At 33.8% G+C, this 16,437-nt stretch overlaps 1 protein-coding gene across 3 annotated transcripts in view; it reads left to right on the top strand.

The window, feature by feature from the left end:
* The first annotated feature begins 242 nt into the window (after positions 1–242).
* LOC106460297 (SHC-transforming protein 1-like) overlaps positions 243–16,437 on the top strand; it is a 52,554-nt gene continuing 36,359 nt past the window's right edge. Inside the window, exons 1-2 of one of the 3 annotated variants that reach the window (XM_022386991.1) lie at positions 243–334; positions 6,976–7,026. The gene's annotated coding sequence lies outside the window, so the exon portion shown is untranslated. Of the gene's footprint in view, positions 335–2,137; positions 2,195–6,950; positions 7,027–16,437 lie in introns of those variants that run through there. The other 2 variants (XM_022386989.1, XM_022386990.1) reach the window with 2 other exon arrangements.

The raw sequence follows: 16,437 nt of genomic DNA, 5'->3' as shown, positions 1-16,437 counted from the left end.
TCTCACAAATAGCTGTTTCAAAACGACAGCACAACACTTGATTTTTAATTTATTCTTTGTTTGTCATAAGGCACAAAGCAACACAATGGGCTGTCTGTGCTGTTCTCACCACGAGTATCGAAACCTAGCGGTGTGACTCTGCAGACTTGCCACTTAGCCACTGGGGGGCTTTAATAATTTATTGTTTTACATTTTACCCACCAGATGGAGAGATATTGAAGTTATGTTTAACTTAGTTTAATTCTCTTCTTAGTGAAAAAACAGTTAAGCCTAATTGCGGTAAAAGTTGTTGAATAATTATTTTGCGTAAAGCACGAAGTTAAAAAACAAACAAGTAAGTTCACAAATACTTGCAGAATTTTTTCTAATACAAATGTACTTAAAAAAAGTTGTATTATAGAAATTTCACTCGGCAAAGATTTTCAACATACTTTTAAGTAAATTAAAATGTTCAGTACTACTACTACTAGTACTAGTTGAGTCGCAGGGTTCGGTTAATTGTTGTGTAACTTGTAAGTTTTTGTTTTAACTTTTACTTCAATTTTTAGTAAGTGGTGTAAGTGTAATACTACGAAAATTAATTGTAAATAAGTGAACCAGGCTTAATTTTGCAGTCAAGGGGGGCGGAAGTTTAACACGTTCTATAAGTTATAACTTAAAACTAAAAATATACTATGCAAATTTAATAGTAGTACTAGTAGCAGTGCACACAAGGAATTCAGATTTCAAGAGGATCATTATTGTATACTAAATATTCCGTAAAATATTACAACAGTTATTTCAAATTTATTTGACATTATTTTTCTTTGGTCAGTTTTTTACTAATAATATTGCTAGTCAGCACTCGGCTATCATGACAAAGAATATATTATTACTGGCCAGATTTAGAATATGCTAGAAGTAAAGAAACAGTAAAATTCAACTTGCATATAGTCCGGGTGAAATTCAGCTAGTTCTCACTGTTACTGAGTACTGGAACCTATTTTTTGAGGCTGTACTAGTACCAGGACCTACTTGTGCAGCTTTTTCGAATGTGTATGTGTTCCATTGTTCTTTCAGGAAGCACTTATTCTTTGACACTAAAATTATCATTTTCTATGTTTACATGTAGATTTTTTTTTTTCAAAAACAGGTACACTTCACCAAGCTGAGTACCTCTATTTTTTTTTTATATTTTTAGAATTTCACCCTTGCATATAGTATCTCACTAGTGGTAAGTAGGATAACAAATGTCAAGGTAAAATATAATATTAAACTAATACAATTAACAATATACGTGGAACTTGTTTTAAAACTAAAGTCCCCGATGTTACACAATGTACCTTTTCTGTTAAACTGCCACTAGTATTATCATAAGTTTAATAGATTAATCCATGATGAATGATTGGACAAAACTTGTGAAATGAATGTGCTTTTAGGACAATTATGTGCCCGTTGCTAATTTTGTTTTAAGCTAAAGCTAATAAATTTGGGCATCGTAGTTTATGGTACTACTCAAACTGCGATGGCAGCTAGACAAGCATTTTACAATGACTTTGATATACCAACTTGACTAATCACACTTTATACAGACATTTACTATAAAAATGTTACCTTTCATTTCATTTTCAAGGAATAACAAGAAGCCATTTGGTCCCATTTGAGAGTTTCTATTTTCTTTATTTGCCTTCCTGACATGTCCAAATTACGTATAGAAATTCCTTTTCGTATATCTGGCATCAATCTATAAGATGCTAAACCAGTCTCCTCCTAAACTCTTTCAGTGTTGAAGCTTCTACCACATCTGAATATAAACTTTTCAAATAAGTTGACCATCATATTAAAAAGTAACACTGCCTTAATTAACTAGAGTTGGGGAATTTCCAGGAAAATAAGAAATATATAAGCATATTATAACCTAGTACGAAACTTGTGAGGCTTCATGCAAAAGTTATCTGCATATATATTCTAGTGTCTTAGCTATAGGAGTGATATAAAAGTTACTAGAAAGATTCTTTCATAGCTTACAAAACTGAACTATAAGAAGAAGATTAAAGATTTAGATCCATTTTATTTGGAGTGTATAAGAACAAGAGGCAATTTGATTCAAGTGTTTAAAATTTTTAGGGGTTTGGAAAATCAATTTATAAATTATCTGAATGATAGAGTGAAGAGGTTGGAAAACACAAACTTAACTCAGGAAGCCCAGGCGAAGGTGGGTTCTTCATCTAAATTATTTTGTTTGTTGTTTCTATGATCTTTTGGAATAGTTTGTTTGATGTTATGGCATGTACAGTTAGAATGAATTGTTTCAGACATTTTTTGGATAGGTACATGAATATGAATGGATACAGTTAACTTGGATATGATGTTCTGGCTGATTGTGGTAACAGGTGGTAGTGATGTAAATAGTTCCAATTGCTTGCTGTTGTGTGTAAACTATTTTATCTTAGGTTCAAACTATTAATCAGGTGCTTGTACATGAGTTTTGGCTTCTACTTTATCAGTTAAACTCTGATTTTGTGTAACTTGTACACCATTAGTTAAGCTCTGATTTTTCAAGTCTCTTAGTAAATGTTATGGTTATGATCAAGTATGAAGATTAAACATCAACACATGAAATGTTTTTTGTTTTTTTTTATGCCAAAGTCTTATGACTGAAATTTTGTTGAAGTCGTGTTTGTTAATTCAATTCTTTTTCATCAGTATTTTAGTGGATGTACTAGTGTCATGTTAACATAGTAATTTTTCATTCTAGTCAACAGTACCAAATTCATTCTTTTATCTGTACAATTAGCTTAAATTGCTATTGATGTGAAAGAGAGAATTTATTACAGTATGCTTTTCCATACTCATGACTTATATTAGCTAAACTGTGCAGGAACATTTGTTGATTTGTATTGTAGTCTCTTTCTTTGGGTTACTAATGTTAACATTTTCCTAAACTGAAAATGTATTTCCCATAATACTTACCTCTACTGACACTATTGCTATTTCTTGATCTCCAGGGTTTCCAGTCTTTTATACCCCACTTGAATGCCCTTGGTAAATTCTAATTTGCAAAATTCTTCATCAACTTCAATGTACCTTCTATCTAAGTACTGTATATAAGCACCTCATTCAGATAATGTAATCACATTTTTGAGACATAAAACAGGTTTTAGTGGGAAGGTAGAGAGGAAGAGTGTCAACAAAGGTAAGGATTATTGAAAATACATTTTCAGTTTATGAAAATGTTAACTTTCAAATCATACTTACCTATGCTGATACTATAGCTAGAATCCCACATTGAGAAGGTGGGGGGGCCAGTGCAGGCATGAACCATACAGAAAGCATCTGTATAGAATAGGAGTGTACCAAAATAAAGATGGTACAAGAGAGGAGGAACCACACTACATCCAGAACAGATATACTCTTCACCAGGAACTCAGTTCCTATATCAAAGGCGAAATAGAATTTGAGTAATCATCAGTATAGGCTATTCCCAATCAGATAGCCAAGGTTCAACAACTCTGGGTTGGAATTAAGGGGTCATGATACCTATATCCCATGTTGGTGGCTAGGGCTATTGGACCACGATGTTATATATATACTTTTGATTGGATCCTAACCTGTAACCATAGAGTGATGTGTTTTGCACCACCGGAATGACGATGAGAAAGTAAGCAACACCAAAGTGGACAAACTTTCTCCTCCATAAAGAAGTCCAAAAGGCAACACCCCAGGCTCGGAATGACTGGATCATGTATGCCGTACTCAGCTAAAGGAATAGAAGTCATCCAGTCTGGAATTATGAACATTCATTCTCTCTCCTCAACCATATGGGCAAGGAGTATTGCACTTGCCTCTGGAATTATGGAAAAGACATGGAACTTGTGCTCAACCAAGGACCTAGGATGGGACCACTTTGCATCTGGAATTATGAGGAGATAGTGGACCTCCTTCCATAAACAATATACAAAACTGACATGGATCAAAGAGAAGGGCCATGCCCCCCTCCCCAACCGGATAGCTTCATGTCAAATCTGAACTGAAATTACAAGTAGGCTCCCACAGAGATTGGTGTCACTCCTACAGACATCTGGGGAAAATATCCAGTGACTAGAATAGAATGACTTCCAATTTCACCCTCTTCTCCAAGAGTAGAGGGACACACTGAAGGAAAACCTCTGTCTGCCACCCCAGCAACTAGAAACTAAGGGTGGTAAGGACTCCCGAGCTCCAATAGTAGTCTTGGGGGGGGGGGTAATACTCATTGGGGTGTCCTGAGGAATAGTGCGCTGGAAACTGTGCATTAGGTAAACCAAGTTCCCTATATTTTGAAAAGCAAACCGACCCCAATTTATTCAACCCAAAGATCAGCAGGGATTGGCAGGATCCTCTTTAGCTTTACTCATGATAGTCCATGAGTCGAGGTCCATAATAATGAGGTAATTCCATGCAGTTGGCACCTAGGTGGTCTTATGGAACACCCTATTTTGATAGAGCCTGTTGCAACCTGTAGTAATTATAGTGAAAGTGGTTGCTAGTATGGAATTGAAAAGAGAAAGGATACCTGCCTGGGCCACACTTGCCACAGAGTGGGGTCCAGTGAAAAATAAAGGGATCCTGGAAATAAAAGAGTATATGATGGAGAAAAATACTCACCTCTGGTTAAAATCTAACAGATGTGATCAAAATAACTACAGGGGGTAGTCGAAAACCCTCAGAAGAGGAAACTGGCAGATCATGTAAGTAATGAGATAGGAAAATGTCAGGAGTAGTCCGCATACAAGGTCGCACAGTGTCTTCCAGAGGGCAATTAAACCTGACGGCTAATTGCATAGAGCTATGACGAGTATGGTGAGATGTGACATGCAAAAGATTTCTCTCCTGTAAGGATAATCCATTTACGAAGTCACCTTGTTAGAGTAATGGAGATAAGTTACGGGAAATGGAAGGATTCCAATGAATGAAAAATTGATTCCTGCTTTCTCGAAATGAGTTAGTATGAGCCACATAACACTTGAGGGCCCTAACAGGACATACCAAACAATTAGGATCAGAGAGGCCATAAAGTTGAGAAATGGATTGGTGAGAAGGATCTTTCCCCTTTCCTAGCTGCAAGAGCCTTGGGAAGAAAAGACTTATTGGGGTAAAGCAGGGAAAATGTGGAATGATGAAGAGTCTGATGCACATGGATTGCAAACAACTCCAACTAACGACGTCCACAAGCCAACAACAACAAAAAATACATATTAAGAGAACGGTGAAACAAAGAACATGAAACTAAGGGCTCAAAGGGAGGATAGACAATACATGTAAAACAGCTGTAAAATCCCAATTCGCTAATTGAATAGACCCAGTCATAATACAAGATATGGTAGATACTTTAGGATGAACAGGGTTTAAATTCCTTTTACTACACCACCAATGATAAGTACTCCATTTCCATTGATAAACAGCCATAGTTGGCCTATGGAGAGATTTAGTTGAATACAGAGAAACCTTAGAAGTTAAACCTTTATGTCGGGCAAAGGACCGCATAACTTCTAAACACGAAGACTGAGTTTCCAAACATCTGGGTGGAGAATATCTGATCGAGGTTTTCTCAACAGAGACTGCCAACGTAAAGAGATAGAGGTGGACATTCCTGCAGATACCAAAGAAGTGAAAGCCACGTTTGAGTTGGCTTGTATGGTGCAATCAAGAGAACTTGACAAAGAGTGGAACAAACCATAGTCAGAACTCGGGGCAATAGCTGAATTGGGGGAAAGGCATACAGATGTGAAACCTGTCCAGTCCTGACTGAATGCATCTGCTGCCAAGGCTTGAGGATGAGATATTAGAGACAGAAACAGCTGCAGTTGAGAATTCTAGTGAGTTGCAAAGGCATTGATCATTGGAGACTCAAACTGAGAGCAAATCCACTGAAAAACCTTGTGATGTAGCATTCACTCCATCAGAAGAATCCAGGTGGGTTGAGACAAGTGATCTGTAATTAAATTCATCACTCCTGGAACATGACTTGCTAAAAGACTGATACAATGGGAATGAGCCCAGTAGAGAAGATCAAAGGAATGAAACAAAGGTCTCGAGAATATATACCTCCTTGATGAGAATTCTGAGATATCACCATGGAATTGTCAGAATGTATCATGACAATTTTTCCCTTCCAGTGAGATAGACCTTGAAACATTGCCCAGTGTACTGCAAGGAGTTCAAGAACGTTAATATGGAGGATAGACTTGTCTTCCATCGAAATACCCTGGAACTCCTGACCTTGAAAATAAGCTCCCCATCCCTGAAGAGATGTGTATATCGTATATGTACATATATATTATTCATACCTTCGGTGTATAGGATGCAAGCAGATTTTGACATCAAATTTTGGGGTAAAAAAGTGTCTTATACACCGAAAAACATGGTAATCTATTACTTATGAGAATTGACTACTTTGATTAGTATCCAATAAAATAACTGAGTAACTGAAATTATGATTAAATCAATTCATGTCACAAAATTAATCAACTATTTAAAATTAGTATTTCCAATTATTACTATTTTTTATTATTCCAGCTGTGCAACTAATAAAATTATTGCCATTATAATATCTCATTATCATTTTCTCTTAATCATTTGGTGTCATAATTCATAAAAATCAACTAATTGAATTTAGTGTTTTCATTTATTTTGATTGTCCAAGTTTCATGAGAATAACAAATTAGTTGAATCTAATCATTCAGTGAATTCAATGATTAATTGATTACCAAATTTCATTAATCTCCCAGCTCTTTTCTTTACTGTTGTTGTTTATTGAGAAATCTGCTTAACAAATTGTTTGCTTGGGATATATAATACTTCAAAATTTCATAATTACTAATGTTTGTTGGTATATTTAATAATAATGTTTAATATATTAGAAACTATCAGTCGTGTGTTTGAAATGTATTTTTGTATAAGTTTTAGATAAGTTGTTTGATGTTTGACAGAACTTTATGTGGAAACTGATTGTAGGTGTCACCTAGCAAAAACAGGGAGAGGAAGGAAAGTAAAACTGAAACCAAAGTGAGTCATTTTGATAACAGAATTATCAGTACTTAAGTGTTATCAACTTGCACATAGTTGTTGTAATATTCAAGGAACATTTTTTTTACCATCTCCTTTTCAACATCAAAGTAAGATTACTGCTCTTTGTTTTAGTTGACCAATCACAATGAAGCATGAGAAATTTATTCCACTTTCTTTAAAAAAGATGCCAATATTATGTAGATTAAAATTCAGTGGGCACAGCATCAGTTATGGCCACTTGCAGGGTTTGCTTACCTTTTTGTTCAATCACTGTGAGACACAGTACTGATAGCTTATAATGTGAAGCTTAAAACAAACTACTTCCAAACTAGCTAGAAAATACTTTTGAAATCTTACATTAACATCTCTTCTGTATATTTCTCACTTAGGTGTAAAATAGCAGAAAATGTCTTAATACAGTAAAGATACTTGAAATGATGTAATTTTATTTTTAAATTGTGAAAAAACATTATTCATAAAGGGTGATAAGCATTTCCAAAGTTATTTAAAGATATAAAACTGTAATATAGCCAGTACTTGAAAGAGGCTCAGAAAAAAGTCTGTATACTTTCATGTATGCCAGTTAGACATACATGCACTGAAATGCTAAAGGTTAAGTGTTAACAGTTCTACACAGTTATCTTTGTGGTGAACTGAATATCAATTTTGAAACTTTTAAAAATCACAGTATTTGCTACTAGGATGAAAAATGTATTATATAGACTTATTTTGTTCTGGTAAGCATGAAGACTGAAAAATTGAGAAAAAAAGTTATTATGTGTTGGTGGAAGTTTTATTTCTGTCTAAACAATATTTTTTTCTAGAATATCTAACCACTTTCATGTTCTTTGGGATTTTTACTGTATTAATATTCCTAAGTGAAACTGACAATAATTTATTTTTTAACTTCAGCTGATTTTTTTAAAACTTTTCTTTGTGATAGGATTACTCATAACTCATATCCACATTTCCCCAGTTTTGGAGAAACTGATATGATATCAGCCACTAGTACCCCTAAAGTTTAGCTAGAATCCAAATAAATTGAAATCTTCTTTGATGTTTGAAATTTATTTTTGTTTGATGAACATTTTGGTAGGGTTAACTATAATGTGCACATAATTAACTAACGTTATGTGAACTTATTTTCTGATACAGTACATTACCTCTTACATAATTAGGTATTCTTGTTCAGTGCTGCCCTATATATGCAAAACAATTTTTATGCATGCTACAAGCCTTTTGTATTCCCTCCCTTGGATATGACTTATTCCAATGTGTGTCTCATGCAAGTCATCTGCAACAACCCTCCACCAATGAGAGTACAACACACTCTAGTTATGCATGTGACTTCCTATATTCAATTCTACTAAATTATCACTTCTCATTTGACAGTGCTTGTGTTTCGACATTTCAAATTTTTCTCTTGTTTGCTTTGTCGTTGTAACTTTAACAGTTATACTTCTAAAGTGGTTTTTATTCGTTTTTGATTATGCAACTGAAAAATTTATTTTCAATTTACTTTCCAGTCTTTAATTTTATTTTTTTCACACATTTGTATTTATATTTCAAACAGTTTGTTTGATTTATTATTCACCATGGATTCCAAAGTTAATGTGACCACTTTGGGTCTCACATCTTCTATAAGCACATTTTCACTGGCTGCAGATGGGGACGACCCTTCGTTGGATTTATTTTTGATTATTCGACAAGAGATTGATAGTAATATATGGGTGAAACATCTTCTCCTGAAGTTGCCACACTTTCTCATGAACAATCTGAACTTGTTAGTTCTGATGAAGATTAAGATAGCCTTTTTTCACTACCAGATTTTGCTGCGTCTTCTTATGCCCCACCTGCAGATTCAGCTAGGCATAATATGGCATTTTCAGATATGATTTCTCAGGTGTGTGATGTTTTATCCCTTTCTCCAATTTCCTATGATACTCATCTTCCTTTGTTGCACAATAGTTCTTCTCCTAATTTAGTTTTCTCACCTCCCCGGATATTAGGGTTCATACTGAGTATTTTGCTTCTCAATTGGTTGAGGGTGCAAGCATGCCTTGCCCCCCACGAGCTACGGATCAGTTTGCTTTTTGGCATACAATCATGCAGACTGCCTGTTTCTAGACTCTCAGTTGTTGGGGTGTATTTCTCCAGTTTGGGGGGCACTCCCTGATTTTCCTGTGCATTTAACCCATGCCCAGTTTTCATGCCTTTGTCTACCCTTACTTCTTTTCTACGCTATTTATCTACCATACATCTCCTTTCAGAGGCTATACAATGAATTCCTGAGGGTTTTTCGAGGGACAGTCTCTCTTATTACTTCCATGTTGGCTTGTTTGTCATCCTTGGCTCTCACTTTACACATCTGGTTTCTGTTGTTGGTATCTTCTGGGTCATGATGTGTGGATATTGGCTCCCTGTGGCATGGGTTTTGGATGTAGTTGACTTGCTAAGTACAGTCTGTCATGCCCTAGCCACCTGGGGCACTTCCATTGTTTTTTCCCACACCAACTGGATGTGCTCCTTTGTTTTCCTCCCATATATACAACAATTTTCTCAGATTGGTGAAGAGTATACCTGGTTCAGATGTAGTTTCGGTCTCCCACGTCAGATCTTCGAATCTGACTTTCTAGTCCCAAGGTGTATCCTCTGAATGCTTTTGAAGGATGCTTCTTTTCTTCCCTTGCATCAGTCCCTCCACTTATTCAGTGTGGGATTCTAGCTAATTATGTGAGAAGAGGTAATGTACTGTATTGGAAGTTATAATTATTTTATACTGAAAATGTATTTCTGACAGGTACTTACCTCATATCACACATCCCACCCTTCCTCCCCACTGAAAACTGGTGTTTTCATTTTCTGCCAAAACTCGAAGTGTTAGTTTGGTAGAATCGAATAGAAGGAGTTACATATCTCAGGAGGGTTTGTTGCAATCCTATTGGTGGAGGGTTGTTGTATGATGATTTACATGTGAGACGCAGTTGAATCAAATTGCTCATGGGGTATGTGGAAGCTCAAGACTTGTGGCATGCAAAAAATATTTACATATAGGTGGCAACACTGAATGAGAATAACTATATCCGTGAAAGGAGGTGAGTACCTCTCAGAACTACATTTTCAGTATAGGAAATTTATAATGGAATAACCAAAAATAGTAATAATCAGAAATCCTAATTTCCATTAGTTGATTATTGTAATGAAAATCGATGTAAATGTAATTTTGACTAATTGGTTGTTGGATTAATCAAAAACAGTAATAACTGAAACACTTAATTTCAGTTATTTGATTATTTTTGTGGCAACAGATATAAATTTTGATTAATTGATTGTTGTAACAATCAGAAACACTAATTCCAATTAATTGATTAGTTTACATGATACGAATCAGTGTATTTGCTGCTTGTATGTAATAGGTTATATCAGGTAAATCACCCAGTTTTACTACTGGTTAAGTATTTTTTGTTTTTTATGATTGATACATGAAACCATCAGTACTTGGTGAAACTCCATAATTACAAATTGAGGAAAAACTACACAATTGTATGTTTCACAAATACATCATTTATTCATGATCATGGTTTTGCCAGTAAAGGCATCAGCAGGTAGAAGCTGAAATGTTTTGTAACAAGTTTATGTATGTTTAAACAAAGAACCAGAAGTAACCTTGACATTCACCTAGAGACAAGTGGGGAAAAGCTTAAGTTGGCTTGGTCATTTTGTAAGCCAATTGTTAGGTGCATTTAACTTAGAAAGAAAGAATATATATTTTTGTTTTTATTATTCTTTCATTATCAGAGTTAAAACATTTTCTCATTTCTACCAATTAAATAAACATCTAGAATACTTATATAATTATTTAAAAATTGTAAACTTTTAGTAGAATTTATTTTAAAAACAGGAAAGTATTATTTTATTCAACCTAGCACTAATTTGTATTGTGCTATCATCATCAAGTTTCACTGAATATTGTATTTTTCAACTAATATATCTAACACAGAGGCCTTAAGATCTTTACAATACAGAATATGTACCAAACATTTGATTTGTAAAATAATGTTATATAGCATGTTTTAATCTCCAAAATAAGTCTAATACTGTTTTCTATTAATTAATCCTAGTTAAGAGCTGAGCTTATCTACTTAACTTAACATATTATTCATACCCCTTAAAGAAAACTTGTGTGTATGACTGTGTAAGCAGTAGGGGTGGTATGCTTCTTACTTAACTTATCCTTTTTAGGCTCCTGTTTTCTGTGAACTTTGTATGAACATCGGACATTTAAGAAAACATACATTGGTTCTAAAACATTAAATGAAACCTCTGGTCACAAGTCAAACAATAAGCTCTTCATTAATTATTGTGTATTTTGATTTTTGGAATGTGTCTTGTTTTACTGAGAATGTTTTTTTTTGTAAGCTATACCTTATCTCTAATTAACTTGTTGTTGACAAACAAGTTTAGTGTTTTACAGTTCAAAACAGCTTTTGAAGGCAAAATAAAAGCAATGGTTTTAACCATTTTAAATTTGAAAATGGTTTGTCCTTTTTACTATGTGGTAAGTGATTGCTACATAAATATGCATAGGGATGGGTGGGTGTTCTTCTTTGTCTGTGTACTTTTGTTTACAGGAGGTAAAGAATTATTGGCTTTTGTATGTGTAATATATGAATGATACTATAGAAGAATTATATTTTGGTCAGACTATACATTTTGCTCCCCTTTGAGGAGCTATATTCTGGAAAGCTTCTTGTTCATGTTAATCTAGTTAAAAAGTTAACATGTACATGTATATTGTAAATGTTGTTTTAGCCTTGTAACTGGTATGTTGATGAGTTACTCACTTATTTGAAATTTCTTTTCACTCCTCAAACTGTTAAGGTATCCTTTAGGAAACTAAATATCTTCTAAAGTTTTGTTCAAGCTATGGAACTGATATGCAAAAGGGCATTTGAATGATGCGTATTTTAAGTTTTGATTTAGTTCTGAAACAAATGTGCAATATAACTTTTGAGTAACCTTAGTCCTTCAGGTATGTTCTCAAGTTTTGTTGTAGCTTTGCAATTGATATGCAAGGTCACTTGTGTGTGATTGATACAAGTGTCCTGTTTTACTTTAGTCCTGAGACTGGTATACAAAATAACTTTGAGTATCTACATATATATCTCACTTCTAAGTTTGTTGTACTTCATTTCACAGTATCCAATGATAATCAACCTTACACCTATGAGTAATGTATACATATGTTCTAAATGTTGTTGACATTCATTAAGATAAGGAAGGTTTATCTGTCCATTGGCTTTCTGTTGGTTTATCTGTACATGCTTCCTCAACAACTACCTAATTCATTTCAGTTAAATATAGATGTTTGTGTTCTTGCTGTGATTATCAGCTAATGGTTTCTGTTTATTCAGTTGCTAATTTAAGAATCTTATAAAAGGGTTATTCCCAAATAATACCCTGGTAATGGAAGAGAGCAGTGTTTACTGTATGTGACATAGGGCTACTGTTTTGATGTTGAATAGATATGTTAATGTTTTTTCACACATTGTACCAAGGCAAGTTACTCCTGTGGAAAGGAAATTAGTTTAATGCTTTTCATTTTGTTATATTAATAATGTTCTGTAAACAGTAGGCAATTTTTTAACATGGGTTATCCTTTAGCATAAAAAATGTGTGTGATTCTGATCTATGTAATAATACTTGTTTTATTTATAAAGGAAAATAATCTACCCCCTTTTTTGTTGATTCACTTGCTTTCTAAGGATCAGAACTGCTTGTAATAGTAGTGAGCTAAACTGATAAGTTATTTAAAATGTTTTTAAAGTAATGTCACTATGTGCTGTGGTAATTTTGATTACCATCAAACTTTAATATATAAATATGTATTACCTATGAACATCAGTTGTGTTGATTAGTGTCATGTAGAATTATTATCAAAATTATGATTAAGTCAACTAATGTTACAAAAACAATCAACTTTTGTTTCCGATTATTAATGTTTCTGGTTATTCCAATAATTCATTATTCAAAATATTGTTATTAAAAATTTTCATTATTGTTTTTGATTAATTCAGGGTTGTTCAACTTAATTCATTAGTGTCATGACTCATGAAAATAATCAGCTAATCAAAGTTAGAGTTTCCAATTATTACTGTTTTTGATTATTCCAAGTAATTGAAATATTGCCATTATGTTTGTTTGATTGTTAAGTACAAAGCAACGCAATTAGTTATCTGTACTTTACCTACCACTGGTATTGAAGGCTAATCATAAGCATTATAAGATGTTTTTTTTTTATCTCATCTGGGAATAATTAGATTTTTTAAGCCATCTTGTAATGATAATAATTGAATGGTTGAATGTAATTGATTAATGAGTCGGATCAAATAGTAAGTTCCATTAATCACCTGGCTGTATTGGGTTATTCTAACTCTGTAGAATGGAGCATTTTTCTACTGGAACAACACATTGCTCATCTGACCAATAAAACTCCACAATGGCATTTAAACTTCAGACAGTACACAGAATATAGCTCATATCATAAAACCAATGGTGTGGTTTGTCTAATTCCAGATACATATTTTATCCATTAGCGTCCAAACTAGGTAAAATGACTGTCACTACTATGCATACTTTTTTTTACCAGTTATTGAGAATCCAGTACTGGTGGGTTTTACATCTTATTTGTGGAAATCACATTACAAAGTCCTCACAGATTGTACCCATTCACATGTGTCCACATTAGATTCAGTAAATCCATCAAGAATTTGTTGCAAAAATCTTTTAGTTACTTTTCTTTTACATTTTTAGCAACTAAATATCTGTCATGTTGCAACATCATTTTGGCCATCCTGAACATTTTATAATTGTTGTATTTTCAAATTTTTTAAACTATTGAATGGTCTTGTGCTTGAAATGGACTTCTGATACTTAGAGCATAACAGGGTATCTGTGTTAATTTTTGTTGCTGAGATTATTTTTGGTGTTTTGCAAATTTAGCTCAAATCAAGTACAAAATTGTTTTTTATAATAAACTGTAGTCTTTTTATTCATCTATGGTTTATTATATTAGAATTTTAAGTTCGATCCTCAAACTTAGTGATTTTTAGAATCACCTATTTATTGAATAAAATTACAAGAGGGAAAATGTGCGTCAATCTAGAAAATGAACATATTTAAAACCTGCATTTCATACCAAGTACCAGCTTTGTACTGTTTTAAACATAGTGTTTCATTTTAAGCACCAAAACAGTTCCAACTGTTGCAAACCAGTTATTTCTTAAGGAATAAATTGGTGAAAGAAAAAGATTAACATGTGTAAAATGTAATGGTTTCTTTTACGTTTTTTTTCAATGAGAATTGATAATAAGCAATTATTAAAACTTGGACTGAAGAGAACTCATCAAAGTGTTTAAATTAGTATCCATACACACTTATTGTTCCTTAATAGTGAATCTAAACTATTTTAGCTTATTTTACACCGTTTTGTGTATTTATCTATTACTATTAATGTTGTTTTAAATACTAGATGGCGCCACGTATAATAAATATAATGCAACAGTAGGTCCTTTAGTATATCACTTTTAGGATTTCAAAACATATCTATATTGAAAACGGCCCAGCATGACCAGATAGTTAGGGCGTTCGACACGCAATCTGCGGGTCAATGGTTCGAATCTCCGTTACACCAAACAAGCTCGCACTTTCAGCCATGGATGCGTTATAATGGGACAGTCCATCCCACTATTCGTTGGTAAAAGAGTAGCCCAAGAGTTGGCGGTGGGTGGTGATGACTAGCTACCTTCCCTCTAGTCTTGCACTGTTGAATTAGGGACGGCTAACGCAGATAGCTCGCATGTGGCTTTGCGCGAAATCCATAATATAACATAATTATATTGAAAACTATGTTATTTTATATATGCATGTGTTTCTTTATAATGGGGATTGTTCGCCCGCTAATGGTTTATTAACCTTCAGTCGCTAAAATAATTTGGAGAAAGAAAAAACTTGCAAGTTTTAAATTATAATAATTTAATGAAGACTAGTATTGACGTGTCGCCAAATATGCTCTCTATTTCAGTCGTAGGGGTTTTATAATATGATGATTAATTCCGAATGTGCTGTCCCTTTCAGTCGTAGGGGTTTTATAATATGATGATTAATTCCGAATGTGCTGTCCCTTTCAGTCGTAGGGGTTTTAGAATATGATGATTAATTCCGAATGTGCTGTCCCTTTCAGTCGTGGGGGTTTTAGAATATGATGATTAATTCCGAATGTGCTGTCCCTTTCAGTCGTAGGGGTTTTATAATATGATGATTAATTCCACTATTTGTTGGTAAAGAGTAGTCGAAGAATTGGCGGTGGATGGTGTTGACTAGCCGCCTTTCTACTATCTATCTCTTCAGAAGTATGCTCGGCTATACGCAGATAGCCCTTGAGAAGCTTTGTGGTTCATGTGCAATACATGTAGCCGAGGGGGATATACGTTTAAAACATATCTTCAGAAAAAAAGTTTTCAAAGCAGAATACAAGGAATACTATAAGTGAAAAAGAAGAAAGTCGTTTTTTTTACAAAAGCAAAAGATGCTGCCTTACTGATATTCTCTATAGTGATTCATAAGTTAAGGAAGCTCATCCGTTGTTCTCATCGCTAAAACATTTTGTAAAGTTCTTCTTATAGACTGCCTGTTACTGTTCTTATTGAAATACTTTTCATTATTGTTTAAATTGAAATATTTAATTTATGGCTAGATTTATATCAACAGTAGAAATCGAACCTCGTCAATATAGGTTAACTTTGACAACCAGTTTGGAAAGTTGTATTAAAATCAATTTCAGTTGTTATGCAGTTTTGGATTTTTGTTTGTTTGTTTGTCTATGTCTAATTTACACAATAATCAAGTGAAGAAGCTGTAGCACTGGATCTGATGATGTAAGAAATTTATCATCACGCTTTAAGGATATTGAACTGGGTATGTCGCAAATTCAGGGTTAAATAACATAAATGAAACTGCAAGCTCATTAATGTAATTAACTCTTCTAACAGTTATCAGTTCTTTAACGTGTCTCAATCAAACTTTAATATTAGGTCGTCAAGAAATTAATGTCGCGTTTTGGAACACTTTCATTAACCTCCCTCCAAAAAAAAAACGTACATCACGTATAATAGTTAAATGAACCGTCTAAACGTCACGTTAGTGTAGCCTATATAATGTGTAAAGTATAGTTTACTGTAAACCCTTATAGTGATGGCTCACGACGAGACACACATTCGGCATGTAATGCTGTTTGAATACAAGAAGGGAACCAACACTTCTGTAACCACAAATAATATCAAAAAAGTTTATTGAAATGTTTTGAACGTCCGTAAGTGTCAACGATGGTTCAGCAAATTTCATTCAGGT

This window comes from Limulus polyphemus, unplaced genomic scaffold, assembly GCF_000517525.1.
Source record: "Limulus polyphemus unplaced genomic scaffold, Limulus_polyphemus-2.1.2 Scaffold744, whole genome shotgun sequence".
Taxonomy (NCBI): domain Eukaryota; kingdom Metazoa; phylum Arthropoda; class Merostomata; order Xiphosura; family Limulidae; genus Limulus; species Limulus polyphemus.
Note: the sequence above shows the minus strand (reverse complement) of the source record. Positions and strands in the feature narration are given on the sequence as shown.